At 39.2% G+C, this 18,890-nt stretch overlaps 1 protein-coding gene across 1 annotated transcript in view; it reads right to left on the reverse strand.

Annotated features, from left to right (window-relative positions):
* The window catches only part of gpat2 (glycerol-3-phosphate acyltransferase 2, mitochondrial), a 201,865-nt gene extending 184,358 nt beyond the window's left edge, over positions 1-17,507 (reverse strand). The window contains exons 1-2 of the mRNA XM_033619169.1: positions 17,419-17,507; positions 4,302-4,371 (exon numbers count right to left, since the gene is read on the reverse strand). The gene's annotated coding sequence lies outside the window, so the exon portion shown is untranslated. The remainder of the gene's footprint in view (positions 1-4,301; positions 4,372-17,418) is intronic.
* Between the last annotated feature and the right edge of the window lie 1,383 nt (positions 17,508-18,890).

The following is an 18,890-nucleotide window of genomic DNA, read 5'->3' on the forward strand; positions in this document are numbered from 1 at the left end:
CAGACTTACAGTTATGTGATACGCTTCTGTAATGCTCTTCAATCTTGCTGATGATATTTAGGGGAATAAAAAGAAAAGTTTCTAAATTATTTTTGCATGGTAAATTACAGAGAAAATGTGTGACTCTTGGTCACAGCCCAAATGATACTGGGACAGATACGTTCTGAACAATATATTAACTTTTATTAATTAATTAACTAGAATTACTGCCTCACAGCTGCATAACTCTGCCAACCATTCAAGGTGCAGTTTACATTACTCCCATGAGCCACTGCCCTCCAAAAAATGCTACAGATCCATCAAAACATGCACCACAAAATTCAGTCTCAGTCAAAAACAGCCCCCACCCCAAAGTCATTACCATACTGAACTCTGAAGTGAAGCATACCCACTAAAACACATTAGAGTTTATTTTCTTGAGTGCAATGACTTATTTTATGTGAAATAATGTGCATGAGCACTACTTTTTAATTCCATTTTAACTGCACAGGTTGGCAGTGAGTGTATGAGGTGTATCTACAATTGTGTACAATGTGATTGGAATGGAGGTATTTATATATTTTTATTACTATTTCTTACTTATTTTTATATATGAGCTTGGTCCTTGAGTGCATCTGAATTTCCTTGTGTGTTTGTACAATGACAATAAAGAAATCTGAATCTGAATCTGAATCTACATTCACATCTGTCCAGACTCTTACAATATATGCAGAGCAGACTTTAAAGGAATTTAATGTACTTTTTGGCAAAATGGAGTCATCACTATATTGACATGTTTGATCTGCCAGTGAATAATTTCCAGTGGGAAACATGCTGTCTTCACTTAGAGACTATTTTTACAGAGGCGTACAGAGGACTGATAGAGAGACATGTCACATGCTGAAATGACAATCACCAGACAGCAGACAATGCTTCAGATATGGATGTTGCTGCAAAGAAGTTACAAATTCTATAACATGGACACGTCACTCACATCTTCCCCCCGGCAGCACAGGAGATCTATACAATCAGCACAGTTTCAACATGTATACCCAAGATTAGAGTCATCAACTCAGTGTCTGACCAAATGTCTCCCCTTCTGTTCTCCTCTTCTGTTCCTGAGTTATGGTGTTTGACAAAGGCCCCAAAAGTGGTTCTGCAGAATATTACAAAGTCACAGTGAGTGTGAAATGTTGTCATAATTAGTGTATGAATTGTAGCGTATGAAGAGGCCAGAAAAAAGTTTTGTGAGGTCACAGTGACCTTTGACTTTTGACCACCAATTGTAATCTGTACATTCTTGAGTACATTCTTGTACATTCTTGAGTCCAAGGGGACGTTTGTGCCAAATTTGAAGAGATTACCTCCAGGCATTACTGAGATATCATGTCCACAAGAATAGGACAGACAGATGGATGGACAGACACCCAAAATATTATGCACAGAGGCATAACCAAGCAGGAGCCTTTGAGACTACAAAATGAAGCCAAATGGAAGTACCAAAAACTGCAGTTCCTCTAATGGCTACTTGAGGCTCCAACAGTGAGTCAGTCCTCATAGACCCCCATGTTATTAAAATGCCCAACTTTACAGCAGAAATAAACATGTTTACAGACTGGTACAAAAACCAGTTTGGTCTCTATAGCCAATTCAACATTCATTCATGACAGCTGTACAGGGGGTTAATTTCTATATAACTCACCCGTTTACATTTCAATAAGGCTTAAAGTTAGGCATTCAAAGTGAGGCGTCATCACCCTCAATGAGTCAGATCAGTCCCTCGTTCCTCCACAGCTCCACACTCTCGTCCAAATATTATCATTTCCTGGTTAAAACAAAGTGGCTACAGCCAAATGCCAAACTTGATCCTTTAAAATGGAGTCCACAAATGAGCGGGTGACGTCACGGTGGCTCTGTCCATTATCTTTATACAGTCTATTGTAGTAAAAAAAAAAAACTATGAACTGAGTGGGACATTTTAGTTCAGTTAAATAAATAAATACGCTTGATAGTTTTCTCTGGTCGAGAAACTGTTTCAAAATCATGTGAACTTAAATGTTTTAGGGCTAGGTATCATCATCGATTTCCTGTGGGATTAACGGGTTAAAGCTTCACACATCAGTGTAAAAAAGTGAATACTAAAAGATGGAATTCGGATTTCTTGAATTAATGTCCAGTTATTCAAATGAAGATCGATCTGAATGGGAGGAATGGATTATTTTAACTCTTATTAAAAACTTATTTTTTGTCATTTTTCTTCTGGGATTTGTTGTCCGTTATTGGCTGACAAGTATCCAGTATCACCCCATAATATTCGCCAGGCTCTAATCAAGCATTTAGGAACATGAGGATAGTTTGTTTTACCTACCATATCTTCTTATGGGTGAAACACCATACTGCATTTATTCCTTCAATCAATGCAACCATAATAACTAAGGCACACCTTTATCAACACAACGCAAACAGACATTACCTTTTAAACCATCAATAATCACTAAATGTTATAACACTTGCATGTTTGACCCAGGATAATTTCACTGTAATACTTGTACTGTGTGTAGAACAATGGCAGTGCTGCCTGTACCAGTTGAAGTCAATCCCAGCGGCACTACAAAGTCTCATGATGTTTTGATAGTGCCTAAATGCTTACAAAACTAGAGATGAAACAAACAGTTGATTAATCAAAAAGTTTAATCAAGGGAAAATTATAACCAGCAAACACTTTGATTTAAGTTAGTGTTTTCAGTCAATCAGCACACGTAATTACAGATGTCTCAAACGGGGTAATTTGCTGCTTTGTTGTTAGTAGGTCAAAATGAGCTGTTTGAAAATGTCCCTTTAGATTCTGGGAAATGCTGACAATTATTTTACACTATTTTCCTACAATGTTTGACAGTTTAAATGATAATTGATTAATAGAAATAATTATTAGTTCAGCTCTAAGCAAATTAGTTGTTTATCTTTGCTAAAAAGATTAGGTGCTCGATGTCCTATTTCTATATATTCTCATCATATTCCCGTTGTGTTATAACACTGCAAAACGGTCAAAAACTTATTACGATCCAAATCAACACAAACTTTACGTTGTCTTTTACACACAACGTTGTCCACACTCCTTCTGTTATGCATATTAAACTACCTTACAGCACCATACCTGGTGTAAATAGCTTGTGCCTGCATTCTACCGCATAAATAAATGTAAACATAACTTAAGTATAGTCCACTATCATGCACTATTCAAAATATACAGACACTGTTGTGTAAACTTAAACATTGCCAGGACCTATATGATACGTCATATCAACACAGATATTCTTACCAAATATTAATATGTGCTAATATGGAGGACCTGAATTGTTGAAACATCATAACATCCCCCACATCCAAACCAAATGTCTACTACAGTAAATTTAAAAGGCAAACATGAAAGAAATTAAAAGAAATGTAGAAATGAGGGAAAGATATAAAACACTAAACACTGGTATTGATTAATACAGCAAACTGCTTCTGAGAGCAGTTGCAGCTACAGGGCTTACAAACACACATCCACATGAACACGCGCATAGGCTAACTAACACGATTCCCTCAAGAGCACTCATGTAGAGGGAGACAGATGCAATCATTGCCCACCAGATACCATGAATTACTGCTTCAGTTCCCTTGACAGAAGACACTCACAAGGCACAGCACTTCAAAGAACCACATGCAAACCAAATAGGCTACATCCCAGTTGGTTTTAAAAAAGCCCTGAAACTAGGGCTGCATTCATATTTTCTATACACGTAGAGAACACAGTGAGATCCTAAATGTGCTTTAAAGTTCGCCAGAGTTCAGATGGACAATTTTCTATTCAGAGTAACACATGTATGATGAGTATCATGAAGTAGTACAACTTCTCTCTCACAGAGTGTATCATTTATGTATGGTAATAACTAATCTATACTCACGTCTCAACTATCATTCCTTTTGATTTTCCACATAGAAACTCTCAGCAGGCCATACTCAGAATTCAAAGGATGTGTTTTTTCCTCCAAGAAAAACACTCTGTGATAGTGATGACGTTATACTGTTGCTATGGTCCCTTGTAACATAGCAACTAAAAGTGACTTATTCAGTACATTTTCCATACAACAGCTGTGGACCCCCAACCAAGGCCTTGAGTACAACCCCAAGAGCTGCGGAGCCCCTATGCATCCACTGGTGGGGATTACACAGAATGAGCTCACACAGGCTAAAACACATACACACATACACACAAGCATGCAGGCTTTGCCATGTTGTACACTGTCTGTTGGCAATGGGAAGAGGGATGTTTGTCCTACCTTATTCTGAAGCAGGAGAAGGGTTTGTCTGATGAGGACAACTGGACATTGTCTGGACATTCAGCGCTGTCTAAAGGAACAAAAGACATGTCAGGAGCGTGAAGTCATCGTAGTGAACAATACTGAAGCATTAATTCCAATTTATGGATCTATGAATGAAGCCAGGCAAGCCACTCTGTGTAAAAAGAGGGAATATCCAAAACAAAAGTGTTTGGGTACTATTATATTTCATTTTCTACAAAACATGCACAGATGCTTGTCTGTGTGTGGGTGGGCAACGAAGGTCATGACAGGCACATGCTTTTTTTAACACTGAATGAGCTGTATGTGGCACATACCCTCCCCCTCAGCAAGGCATGAGTATCAGCCCAACCATGAGATGAGAGTGATAAGAATAAAGCCTTCAAGGGAAGAAAGTGTGGCATCTTCAGCGTGATTAGGTATTCACAACCAGACAAGTCAAATCAGAGGTAATAGGGAAGACATCAGTGCAGCGAGCAAAGACAAATGAGAGAGGAGAGGGATGAGATGTAAGGGGAGGGGGAGAAAACCTCTGACTCAGAGCTCATTTGATTGCAGTGAACAAACTCTTTTCTATCTACTATGACGTACAAGTTCACTGCACTGATACACTACGTGACAGTCTTTCAGCAAACCAGTGCAGATGGACACTGCTTTCTACTTTATTAAAGTCAATCCATTTTCCTGCCAACTGTTGCTACACACTCCCCCACACATGGAGGCACTTGAAATGTGGATTAGCTCACATATCAACACGACACACATACAGGCTTCCCTCCTCTCCTCTCCTCTCCGTCAGAGGGTGAAATGACATGGTATCTCTGATCCTGTCAGCGCTTAAAAACATTACATTAGGCCTCAGCTGTGGTTTCAATTTCTCTCATATTCACCCTTTTTGTCCAACCTCAACCTACACATCAGGTGGGTGTTTAAAAATGTTTTTGTCAAAAATGTGGAATAATCTGTTACCGATTCATTTTAATTCCTTAAAACTTAGTAATGCAGCCTTGTTCCATTTGGTTACTTAAAAGGAAACTGCCAATATTCAACCAGCTCTGTGTCATGGCAGTGTGGGCAGTGTGTGAAAATGAACTGTGTTTGGTTTTCCCCCTGCTGCAAGCGTCAAGAAATCCCTGCTTATTTACCGCAGGAGGTCCGCTGGGTGAAGTAACACATGTCATCAACGGGCGGGAAGCTCCAGGCACTCACAGCACGGGAGGAAGCTAAACACCGTTCATCTGCACATATTACCCACACTGTGATGACACAAAGCTGATTGAATATTAGTAAAGCTTCCCTTTAAGTAGAAATCATTTGGGATCTGACTTGTAAATTACTTTTTCATCCTTGAATAGGTCACTGCTGCAGCAATCACATTACACAGAGATGCTCATTTTATAATGCTTGTTTCTGAACAGAGCAGATACAAACTCATTTTAGTTCTTGGGCCACATACAGCCCAATTTGACCGCCAGTGGGCCAGACCACTTAAACCATTTCATAATAACCTAAAAATATTAACGCCTACAAATTCTTTCTATCTTTTAGTGTAAAAAAGTACATTCTTAAAACATTTATTTATTTACAAAACAAGACGATGAACAGTCTAAGATGTCTTAAGAAAAATAGGTGCAATTTCAACAATATGTCTCAGTTTTTCCACGTTTGGTCTACTGCTAACTGTCATTACATGTGCAATGTTCAATATGTTTCCACTCCTGTGTAGCAGTGCTGACATTGCCATACCAAACTAAAGTGGGAGCTATTAAGGAAGCAGGTTCAGTAATCTCCTGCCTTACAAATCTAACCTGCCTAAGGTTTTGGCAGTGCCTCAGTAACAGGGTTCTACGGATATTGTTTTAAGATAAGTCTAATACAGATTCTTTTTGCTACAGCTGCCGGTTTACAATATGTTGTATAATGCTCATCTCTATCTTAAAATATGACCACAGTATCTATTGTTTTTTCAGAGAGTTGTGTTCTGGTCAGGGTTAAAAGCCGTTTGAAGCAGCTGCTCCTAAAACCTGACACCTCTTACCCTTCACAAGTGCGTCAGCTAACGGCCAGGCTCCACCGGCTGCAAACGTAAGCATCACGTCAGCGTAGCGTCGCGGTGTATTCATTTGTGCTCCACTGACGGCGTACGGAAGTGACACGTAGAGAAGCCAGCGGGGTTGTTTACCATTTGCCGAGCCGAGAGGCTGCATGAAATGTTAAAGCATTTTCCACCTAAGTTATTACATATATTTGAGTTATCTACAAGTTTACTGTACAGTTTGTCATCTACTCGCTTTCAAATGTCCGCCACGGACATTTTCACAATGTCACGGATAAACATGGGTAAATGCATGAAAAAAAAAATCATCACATATCACCTCTGATAATGGTTTATTCATTTAAAAACACATTGTGCTCATTTAGTACACTATTTCATGTAGTTATCTGCTGGAGGGTCGCGTAGGGGAGCGTAGCGCGACAAAAATAAAAGAGCCGCATAAAATAAGGAGTTGTCGCGCGACAGACGGGGGTTGTCGCGCTGCTCCCATTGCCAGTGGAGCTGCTGTAATTGATTAACAGGAACCCGAGCTGCTACGGGACTCGAGCTGCAGACGTGTTGCGCCGCTGACATGCCTGGTGGAGCCCGGCCGTCAGGTGTATAAAGTCATCCAGTGGTCCACATTTGACCCTTTGGCATGCCAGATCTGGCCTGCAGGCAGTATGCTGGACAACCCTGGTATAAGCCATTATGAGTGTGATGTGATAACCTCTCTACTCCTCTCCCGACCAGCGACTTCACTACTTTTCACAAGCTCCCTTAGCTTTTTCAGAATAATAAATACAGAAAAAAGAAACACAAAATGTATGAACTCAGACCTATTTTCTTTATCAAACAGAGAAATACAACTGTAAACTTTATGAATTCAGGTTTCTCTCTTTCAGGGATCTAAGACTGGCTAATTGCCTCGTTAACTGTAAAACACACTTGAATCCAACATGACAGAAACATAAAAATAAAACTCACTCACTTACTCCAAAATCAACTAGTAACTTCTTACGTAAATGTGTGTTAAACATTTTGACCTGGAATTTAATATCAAACAGTCGGAGCTCTGATCCCTGTCAGTACCTTTGAACAGACAACAAGATACAGGGCTGCTCCATCACAGCATCAGTTATCACTCATCTCTGTTTGCCTTTTACTATGACAAACTGCTGTGAAGGCATTTTAGGTTAAAAAAAAAAAAGAACATAGTGTCAATCAGTGTGCGCCACACTGCTTTTTGACTTAGTTTTGTTCAATCAATCAATGGAGATACATGCTCCTGACAAAAGATTTGTGCTGTGTTGTCAGAAAAGTAAAGGAAGCATGTAGGGCACAGCGATACTATTAGGTTGAATGGCATTACACAATATATATCAAGTGGGCTAAATGTTCAGATGTGAGTCAAAGCCACATGTAAGGTGACACAAGCACTTTCATTTTAACAGACTTTAATCTAAATAAAATGCAAAGACAGTTTCCTTCCCTCTTATGAAGTCTCGTATGAAATATCTGTATCCTCACCCAGCTGCATTTTTAGAAACACATCTGTCACCTGGCCTGCTAGGCTTTGGCTGTATTACAGTATTACGATATACCAATTCAATTCAATTCAATTTTATTTATAAAGCCCAATATCACAAATCACAATTTGCCTCACAGGGCTTTACAGCATACGACATCCCTCTGTCCTTAAGACCCTCACAGCGGATAAGGAAAAACTCCCCAAAAAAAACCCCTTTAACGGGGGAAAAAAAAACGGTAGAAACCTCAGGAAGAGCAACTGAGGAGGGATCCCTCTTCCAGGACGGACAGACGTGCAATAGATGTCGTACAGAACAGATCAGCATAATAAATTAACAGTAATCCATATGACACAATGAGACAGAGAGAGAGAGAGAGAGAGAGAGAGAGAGATGCAGGTAATGACAGTAGCTTACAACAACATTAATGAAAGTAATAATATTATAGTTATAGTTCTGGCTACTGTGGTACAATATGTTGAAAGTATGTATTAATATCAGACAGCATACTTGTGTGACAATAGTCATATGTGTATAATAACAGTAGAAGTATGACTAATGACTAATGATGGCAGCAGCAGCAGGAGGCATCTGGCAGGACCACGGCAGCAGCACAACCACACACGTCACACTGTCCAGGCACCGCTGCGGTATGAGTTATTCTGAGAGACAGTGGAGCACAAAGGCTCCGGAGAAGAAGCCGAGTTAGTGACATCCAGAATGGCCGAGTTAGCAAGATGCAGTAATAGGATGAGAGTGAGAGAGAGAGAGAGAGAGAGAGAGAGAGAGAGAGAGAGAGAGAGAGAGAGAGAGAGGGAGAGAGAGGGAGCCCGGTGTATTATAGGGGGTCCTCCGGCAGACTAGGCCTAAGTCAGCCTAACTAGGGTATTTAGAAATCCTCACGGCATGATTGTCAACTCTGTTGAAATTACAGACGCTCCTCTTTTTATTTAACTAATACAGAGATGCCATATTGAGGTGATGCAGTGCACAGCACGAGCCACTAGAGGTCAGTCTCTTTTTGGTGGAAAAGGTAATTAAACTGAGAAAGACGACGACTGCAAGTGGTGGGGATAACGTTACAGGACAGCAGAGACAGAGGGGAAACTCGTGCATGGCTACAATGACTTCTATCGCCACTAGCAGCTCAACTTTTTATTTTTTGTTTGTTTGCTTTTGTACACAAATATCTTCATGTACCATACACCCCGGCAAAATTTCAGGAGGGTATGAAAAAATGGATACCACCCAAACCTAGCACCCGTATCCAGGTGCCGTCTCACCATCACACATTAGACTACAACCACCAAGTAGAATACTGGCTCCAAGGCTTACAGCGAGCTGGAGGGCAGTGGCAGCATTGGGTCTAATATTTAAGGACAGCAACTTAAAGTTTGTTTATCCAGCAGGGAGTCAGGCATACTGGGATTAGACCCCCTAACACTGGGTCTTGCACTGGCTGAATTCAAGTTGCTACTGTGGTTAAATGAAGGCCCTGCCAGTCATTCGTTGTCATTAGTGAATTCCATTTCTAAGCCAACATAAGCTAGTTTTGCACACTGTTAGCACTGTAGGGGAGCTGGGGAGAGGCAAGGCACTCAGGAGCATGCATCCTTTGGCTTTTCCTAGAAAATTGTCCCAAGTACTTTCACAGGTTGTTACAGGCAACAGGCATGTCGGAAAAGGTCTCAGTTTTTATGTTACATTAAAATCTGTTCACCCATTGCAAATGCACAGCAATCAATACATTAAAAAAGTTACATACAGAACTTTCAAAACTCTTGAAGAATACCTTTCTGTATTGTCTTTTCTGTCAGACTAACACTTTGTCTAGTTTGGTCATACTCAAAATGTTTGTAAAATATGTATACATTGGACAATGTCTATATTTCTGAAAAACAATCTCCTTGAAGCAGCAGCACAACCCATCAAAGAGGAAGGTTATCTCATGGATTTATACTCCCAGTAATTCTGCACACAGGAAGTAATATATATCTTCAGATTTATGGGAACAGGAGGGACTTTATACTATCATTGCATTACAGCCCATACACATGGCAGCAAGACAGCCCTGCAGGACAGTAACTCATGAAATATACCTTCACCTCTTCCATTAATCAAATTCACTAAATCCAATTAACTCATTTCTGTGTCCCAAAGAAAAAAGTATATGCTTCTTCAATAACGACTATCATTATCATCATCACCATCATCTGTAATAACCCCAGTCAAACTGTGTGTCTGCAGTCTTTAGTTTCTAATGTTTTCAAGTACACCCTCATGTCTGTATGTGGGCTCAGCTATTTTAGTTTATAAACACTAGGGTCCCAAATGCAAGTCATGCACTAACTTCCTTGATACCTTAATAGGACAATATAGAAAATATCACTTTGCTTGACTCAAGACAGCAGAGACTGCGACAGCCCTCCTAACTAGTATTACATGACTGGTGCCTGAATTCAGCTCACTGAGGAATAGGGCGTTAAGGTAACTGGCCCCAGTATAAGAAAATTTCCTTATAATACTTAGGGTGATCTAAGTACTGCATGAATTAAAATCTAATGGCATTTGGGAGACACTTGTGATTTCTTTCCAACTTCCTGATACTACAGCCCCAAATGTATGGTGTTTATCAGCTTAATGGTGCTCTGATAATTAAGGTTAAGGTCCAAAGAGACACCATATGTTTTGAGTTTGACCTCTGAGTATTTGTGCATTCCTATTATAAACTTTCATCAGCTCTGCATGCAGTTTTAGTTCTGTGGAGCGTAATAGCCGCTGCAATTCCAGCCACAAGTTAGCTTTCTACCTAGGCTGCTTGCTGCCTTCATATATTTTTGGTTTTATGTGCTTTAGGCTGGGAAATGTGTTGTCTAGCCACCTGCTGTGATTTGACACTGGCTAAAATACTGTCCAGAACGATCAATGTAGTGTAGAAGGAGTATGGCTCTGCTTAACTACATCTTTACTAATGCATATATTAAATAATTCTGTCTGAACAGAGCTATGAGCGTCCATTAAAAATACTTCTGAATATCTACTTTCCTGCCTTCTCAAACTCATCTTTACAAGATCCTTGACAGCAGTCATTTTTCTCCGATCCTGAGCCATTTGGTGGAGCTTTATGATTTGATTTAAGGTTTCCTAATTAAATTTTCATTAGTTATGATACTGTGGCAGCCGTAGTAGAACTGACACAGATGGCCCTGTGTAGTGGAAACACTGATGTCAGTGTTGATTCTTGAATCACTTAAGTCACTAGGGCTAAAATGTTTCTTTGAGAAACTTGAGGAACTTGATAACTAAAAATCATCTTTGTTTAATCCATAAAACTATATACAGTGAACTGTGTTTCACAAGGATGATCACTACTGTTGCACAACGCACTCACACTGTGGACACATTACATGAGGAAGACGTGTTCTGTTGGCACAGATTAAAAAATGGAGGAAGAGAGAGAAAAAATGAGAAGTGAAGAGAAGGGGTCGGCATTATTAGGATTTTATCGTGTTACTACTACTTTTACCGTTCATCCTCATTGGTTCAGTTCTGTGTCAACACTCTTAAGAGTTCTTTTTCATTACTAAAGAAGTTAAGTTTTACAAACGTTTTAAGATATGTGGCACACTAAGCTAACCAGACTACATGCAGACAGGTTTTGTTTCTAGCTTGTTTGTAACAACTGGCTATTAGCCGAGCTAGCCCAATGTGCTTGTGTATAATATACAGTGGTGGTGGATGAGAAACCGTTGATAAAGCAAACTGAAATATTGCTTTCTGCCTGTTTATGCTTCTTGACCCGGTGAATTAACACAGTATTGGCTTTTTAATTGCAATGGGTTTTGTTGTCCTTTCAGTAACAAGTATAGTTGACATCAAGTCAAGTAGTCTTTGGTTATCTTCATCTCATCTTCACGACGTCCACTGCTCTGCTGTTTGCTGACTTCACTCCAAGTTGGGTGTGTGTGCATCTGTGTGTTTCCGTGTGTGTTTCCGTGTGTGTTTCCGTGTGTGTGTGTGTGTGTGTGTGTGTGTGTGTGTGTGTGTGTGTGGAGGTCAGCCCTGACACAGAGAGCAGGGGAGAGGCACCATGATAATAAATTAAACCAAAATGTTTCAAGATAAAAGAACTGTTAACGTCGGAGCTTATCAATACTACTGGTCCCGAGGCTAAATTATTAAAGACTATTATCCCGAGGTTTCCCCTAAGGATTTCGGTAACCCTCCCTGGCGAAGAGAAGAGACAGGCCAGAGAATATGAGAGGCAGTGTCTAATAATTCCCAGCTGAAACAAAACAAAAAATGGCACAATGTGTCTACTGTAAAACAAAATTGCACATCTGTGATATCATCTAACAATTAATAGATAAACAAGATTAAAGCTACGGTTATCCTCACAGCTTTTAGGTAGCCATTCCCAACTGATTCAAACAGTAAAAAAGGAATCGCCATGGTGACTGATACATTCATTGCCGTGAATATGAGACCCTGCTCTGTAGTGGAAAATGTAGGCCTTACGAACATGCTTAATGAAATTGAGGGCCATTATACTATACCTTTATAAATCCTTTTAGCCAGACCGTAATTCCTGTTTCGTACAGTCCAAATTATGATGCCAGTTTTTATACATTTTTCTTCTATTTCAGAAACAAAACTGCTTCTTTGTTTGTATTGTTTATCACTAGTATACTACATTTATATTTTTTTTGTTGTGATTTTATATGTTACTAAGAAGACACCCCAGGGAGCTGCCCAGTAGCTCAATGGGAAGAGCAGGCGCCAAATGGTGAAAAAGCTCTTGTTAACTCTGTTTCATGAGAGAAATTAAACATCTAGTCAAACAATTTCAAATAAAAACAAGGCAGAGATAGTTCCCCTGACAAACAATGAGGATTAATGATTAGTTGTTAAGTATGCACATTCACAGCTTCTTTACACTTCTGTCTGGCTGCTAATTGGTCAACTGAACATGTTGCTGCTCTCCCTCACTCACTGAGCACAGTCAGTCCAGAGGGCAACAGCCACATGAGAACATTCGCTGAGAAATGTTGGCGACTCTCTTCAAAGGACGGGAGTTAAGGACTGCCCAAACAGTCACTTGGCCTAGTTTTGTGGCTCGGCATGTTTTAGAAAAAAGTCACTACAGGGATTTTAAAAGTCACCAAAAATAGCAATACAGTTGCTACATTGGCAACAAGTTTGCGGACGAAGAAAGCTTATGGTACATGGTTAACTGGACTGCATTAACATAGCACCTTTCTAGCTTACAAGGGAAAGCACTTTACAATTTGCCTCTAATTCACCCATTTACACACAAATTCATACACCAGTGGTGACGGAGCTGCCATGCAAGGCACTGGTCTGCCCACTGGGAGCATCTTGGGCTCAGTGCAGGATGTGAAATTAGCAACAGCCACCAGCCAAATGCTGGTAAAATATAAAAGTGGCTGATACATTTCAGAACCAAAATAATGATTTAGTATTGAGCGGCTGGTGCATTGGAGCATGTATCTGTCAGTGGCTGATACATATTCATGTTTTAAAATGTTTATTTACTACTCTGGTTCAGTTTCTTGCTCAGAGACACTGTAACAAGTGGACCAGAGAAGCCGGGATCAAACCGACAACCTTATTGTTGTTCAGAGAGACACAGAGCTGCTCCTCTGTTTAATCTGTTTAAGTCTGTTGATTAGTCTACAGTTTGACATTGGCAAAATAGCATTTCAAGTTTTGTGTGTGATTTATCCTGGCTTCATATGAGCAGAGGAAATCTCCGCTCATCACTAGGCTAATTCATACAATGAATAATGCCACTGGCTTGTGCTAATAACGTTAGCATGTTTGTTTGAAAAATGTGTTTAGAATAAGACAGTAGTTCTGTCAGTGAACCTTGCGAGTTGTTATGGAGCCGAATTTTGCAACGCTACCTTTGTTAAATGTTGCTGTTGTCCCTGGCTTCATATGAGTAGAGGAAATCCATGCTAGCCACTAGGCTAACTTAAACAAGGTAAAATGTCATAGACTTGCCCTAAAAACATTAGCATGATGTATTTGTGGGGAAAATGTGTCCAGATAAACACAAGTACTTTGTCTGTGAATGCTGAGAGTTATAGTGAAGCTGATTTGTGTGCTTGTACTCTCTATTAAGCAAAGTTTAAGGTGTGTTTTGGGTGTGTTTAGCACTTCACAGAAACCCTGCTGCCAACTAGTGTTTTGGAGGTGTAACTGTTGTGCAGGTGCATATTTTCAAACAGGGGAATAAAATCTCTTTCTTTGTATTTTATTTTGATCAGTCTGTTTTTATAAAACTGCTTGTGACATCCCAAATGTGGCTTTGACTTGCAACTGACAACATGTAGCTCATTTCGTACAAAATTCATATAGTCAGCCTGAAAATACAGAGATGCAGATTTTTATCCATATCACCCAGCCCTACAACAGATGCCCCAATATGGTGGGAGAGAGGGTCCTAGCAGACTTTGAGGGTGCAGTTACCCTTTACGCTCACTTACTAAAGCTCAATTAAACAGCAAACAAAAATAGTTTCATCACAAACATGACATTAAGCAGGGTCCCGCTTAAATGCAATTTGTCCGCCTAGGCAGAGCAGACACCCCTTGGTGTTTGTGGTTTTACTTCCATATAATACTCACTCTATTTGAAAGTGAATCATCCCCAGAACTCCTGACTTTTGTCATAGCCCCTGAAGCTCAAAAAAGTTGGGTTCAAGACTCAAAACTTTTGTAATTTTTTCTTGTAATGTAATTCAGTCCATCTGAAAGTGCTATAAAAGAGACTGAGTTCAGACATCTGGTGATGTCAGATAGTTGTTCAGTCTATAGAAAATGTACTCTTTTACTGTGATATAAGTCTGTCACAGTATCAGTATTTCTATCTTCCATTCCTCTCAGCCAAATGCAATTTTACGTGACACAAAATTCCAGTGACATACCATATTAAAGCATGGCTAAATTTGCTTGAAGTATACTATAACCCCAAGATGGACAGATTTACCGGAAAAAGGCTAAAAACATGCAGATCAAAGTGTAGTGAAAAAATGCTGAAGATGTGACAGCAGCAAGGCAGAGACACCTTCGGAGGCACTACACTGTAAGACCTCTCAGATGAGCTTTGTGGGGCCAGGTCTCAGTCACCTACAGAATATCCTCCTCCACCAGTACAGAATTAAATCAGACTGCAGTGTTCATTAGCCAAGACTCTTTTTTAAAGATTTATCCACATCAAGATACTTCAGTCTCATTTATTTGTATTAATATTTAAAAGGTTGTTAAATAATTAATAAAAAATGTGTTTTTCCTCTCACATGCTGTTGTTATGGTCCCATGATAATGGCCCCGTGCTAATTATTTACATTTATTCTGATATAACTTGAGCTGATTAAAACATGTAAAGATCACTATAAGTGTGTTTACTTAATCATATTTTCATGTTCATTTTGAAGTATAACATTAGAAAAGTTGTATGGAAATGTGCCAAAAGAAAAGCAAATTAGACATGTTTCTATCAGCTGCTTTGAAGCAAATACACTAGGCTCCGTGAAGCACAGTTTTGTCATAAATTGAACGTATAGACTTTGCTTTACCCGTGGCTGTAATCTGCCAGTAAGAGCAGAAGATGTAATAGTTACGAACCAGAGACAAAACAAGTCACCTTGGCCATCTAACCCATTTACAAGAGAAAAATTGAGTCTTCAGGAGTTTGTTTCTATTGGGCAAATTTTAATTGTCCTTTCATGTCAGCAATTATTGGCCATGTTTCATGCTGTGTGGAGACAGAGTCAAATTAATGCAATTATTCTGTCAGCTGTTTTGTTGAGTAACACAGCCCCAAGCTGGGTGATATGGAGAAAATCAGGTATCACAATATTTTTTGCCAAATACCTCAATATCCATATTGTGACGATATTTTATTTTAAGTTTTTTTAAGGTCCTTCAAACCAAGGAAAAGACAACACTTACAATAATACAATATCCAAAATCTAGGACTAAATCTAGTCTTGTATCGCCATATCTATCTATCTATCTATCTATCTAATCTATGTACAACCCAGTCCCTGCCCACCCCTACTGTGCACACAAAACACCTAGGACATTTTGTCTTTGACTCTTGTGCAGTACTTGGACTCTTGTACAACAGCATATCAAAAAGCAAGCAGATAAAGAGAGGGAAATCAGTCATAGCTTTGAAACTGATCTGCCACTTCACTGTGACTTTGGGGGAAAGACGATAGTGAGTCTGACGTAAAGGTAAAGACGTAGGCCACAGAGTGGGACACGTAAAGTATGCTGATACTGTCTGTCTGTCACTACCTCCTCCCTCCACTGTGAGAACCTCACACAAGAAAATTCAACTCTAGGAGCACTTAATATACCTTACACATTAGACTAGTGGATGTATTTGAATATCACAGATAAAGACATATTCCTGCTTATTTGATGCATGCGCTAATATCAGATGCAGTGTTGGCATTAAATATTAAAAAATAATTAAAAATCTGAAGCCTTAGACACCAAAGTGACTTCATTATAATCACTGAGAAAATAATCCTAGCTGATTATTTGCTTTCATTATCGTTAATAATTAATACACAGTAAAGCAAACACTCCTACAGGTATTCTGTTGTGTTGTGTTTTTATTGCCTTTTGCTATCTTTCCAAGTATTTATTTAACCTTGTTCTTTAAAGCAACACTGGATTTATGTCCTGCTGCGGTCTCACACATATTTCATCTTAACAAAGTGCTGCCTACTTAGAAATGAACTTTTATTGTCGCTGGAGGATGAGAAACAAAACAGCAACAAAGCAGACTTGAAGTGAAAACATCTTCTGACAAGCACCAAGGCTTTCTTTTATGGCCACCAAGAGCCTGACCTGCTGGGCCAAACAGGGTGGAACACAGCAGCCATTTACAGGAGCAATGAGCATTAATCAGACTGTAGTTTAATCTGGGAGTGGAAAAAAAACAGCGCTAACAAGATGACCGTGAGAGGCTATGCTAGCTCCGAGCTAACTGTATGCCGCGCCATTAGCCTTAAGTATTTTAGAAGAGGCATGATTTTAAGCCACATTAGCTATATGGTATACTGAAAAGAAACATACTGATAAAAACTGCACATAAAACAAACACGTAGTATGCTAGAGACTATGCTAGCAGCATGTTTAGTCATCAAAACCGAGAGCTAATCCTGACGTTGTATGGTTTTAACCGTTAGCTAACGTTTTAGCATGTCCATTAAGGTTAGCTTAACTGCTCGAAATAAACGGATATTTTCCCCTTACAGTTACAAAGGAAAGACAGGTTTACTTACCAATTACATTAAGTTCACTTCTGGTAAATGTCAAATGTCCTGTGTGTAAATTTTTATTCGCATCCGTTCACCTCTGCTGTGCAGCAGTGCTAAACCAACCCTGTCGGCTAACTAGCCCAGCAGCCGCTTGTTATACAACAACATACCAGCATTTTGTTTCTCCACGGAAAAAAACTCACAGATTTGATGTTTCACGACACCTACCCTAGTTTTAAAGATGTTTCCAGAGTCCTGTCAGGTAATAATCCACTGCTGTTTTTTTCCATATGTCTCCTAATCCAAACAAAGATGGCTACCGGAAGTGACATGTCATCTTGCCCATTTGTGGGACATGAAGTTCAAACCTTATGTTATCAAATGTATTAATATATATTTACATAGAAGGAGAGATGTTATTTAAGCAATATCACACGAGAGGGAGTGATGTTATACCATAGTGTTATACTTGTAAATCGTCACGGCTGTGATTCGGTCATAGGAAGACAATCACAGCCATGATGATTTACAAGTATAACATCACGAGCTCAAGTGTGATATTGCTTTTATACAACAGTTCAACAGTTAAATAAGCAAGGCTGATTAAGAAATGTTGAAAAATGAGGACAAAATTAGATAATTTAAGCATTTTATTTGTCTTCCACCAACAAAAATAGTTCCCTCAGGACTCCGCTGTCACCGTTGCTATGTAATGCAGACATGGTGAGCCAGGCACTTACTCTTTATACACATTTATCTGCACGTTTCCATTAATTGTGCAGCCGGTGAAATAAGTCTCTGGTGACTGCATGGTGGACTGTCGCTTCACAGGCACAGCCGACTCTGCCTTCTGATCTGACAGTATGTTGCTTTTCTCCAAGTCATTGAGCTCTGCTGATGAAAAACTGACAAACCTGGATGTGTGCTCATATGGATTCAGCGTCTCCTCTCCCTCATCTTCCTCTGATGACCATTCATAGTTCAATTCAAAACTTATTTTAGGAAATAAATCCATATTTTTGGCTGTTTGACAGTGGATGAATTAATTAGCCTACAACGCAACTGCTGACCTAACTGACACTAACCGTCAGTTTTGATTTGATTATTGATTGCAATCAGCTGTGAGGCGGAGTGATTCATACACAGTGAAATAACCATGATGTTGTGCTCCAACTCCAATATCGTCACGGTTTTACTGTCTCTCGACCAATCAGATTGCAGGGCCGGAACTAACTGTTGTATAATTTAACATTACTTTTATACGTGGTAATAGGTCAGTATTTAATTAATATTGATATTTATTATTTTTAATATTGATTTTAATACTGTCATGTTTATCCTTGTGTAATATCACCTTTTAGAAATATAATATTAACGTTAGTCTTTTTTTTTTTTTTTTTTTTTTTTTTTTACATTTTATTAAAAAACAGCAGTAAAAACAGTACAAATGTTAACAGATTATGCCATTATGCCAGGGCATCAGATCACATTACCAGGAATCTGAAATATTATTATATTATAATATCATATCATTAAGAAGGGAACATTCTTTTGCACTCATTTAGTTAGCCTGTTACTTGTAAAATAAAAGCTGGTCATCATCATAAAAATTCAGTCTGAAAGCCATACAAAGCAATACATAGCAAAACATAGATCCTATCAATATTTTATGTAATCTTTGTCAGCCCTCAGGAGTTGCA

The sequence above is a fragment of the Epinephelus lanceolatus genome, chromosome 9 (assembly GCF_041903045.1).
Source record: "Epinephelus lanceolatus isolate andai-2023 chromosome 9, ASM4190304v1, whole genome shotgun sequence".
Taxonomy (NCBI): Eukaryota; Metazoa; Chordata; class Actinopteri; order Perciformes; family Serranidae; genus Epinephelus; species Epinephelus lanceolatus.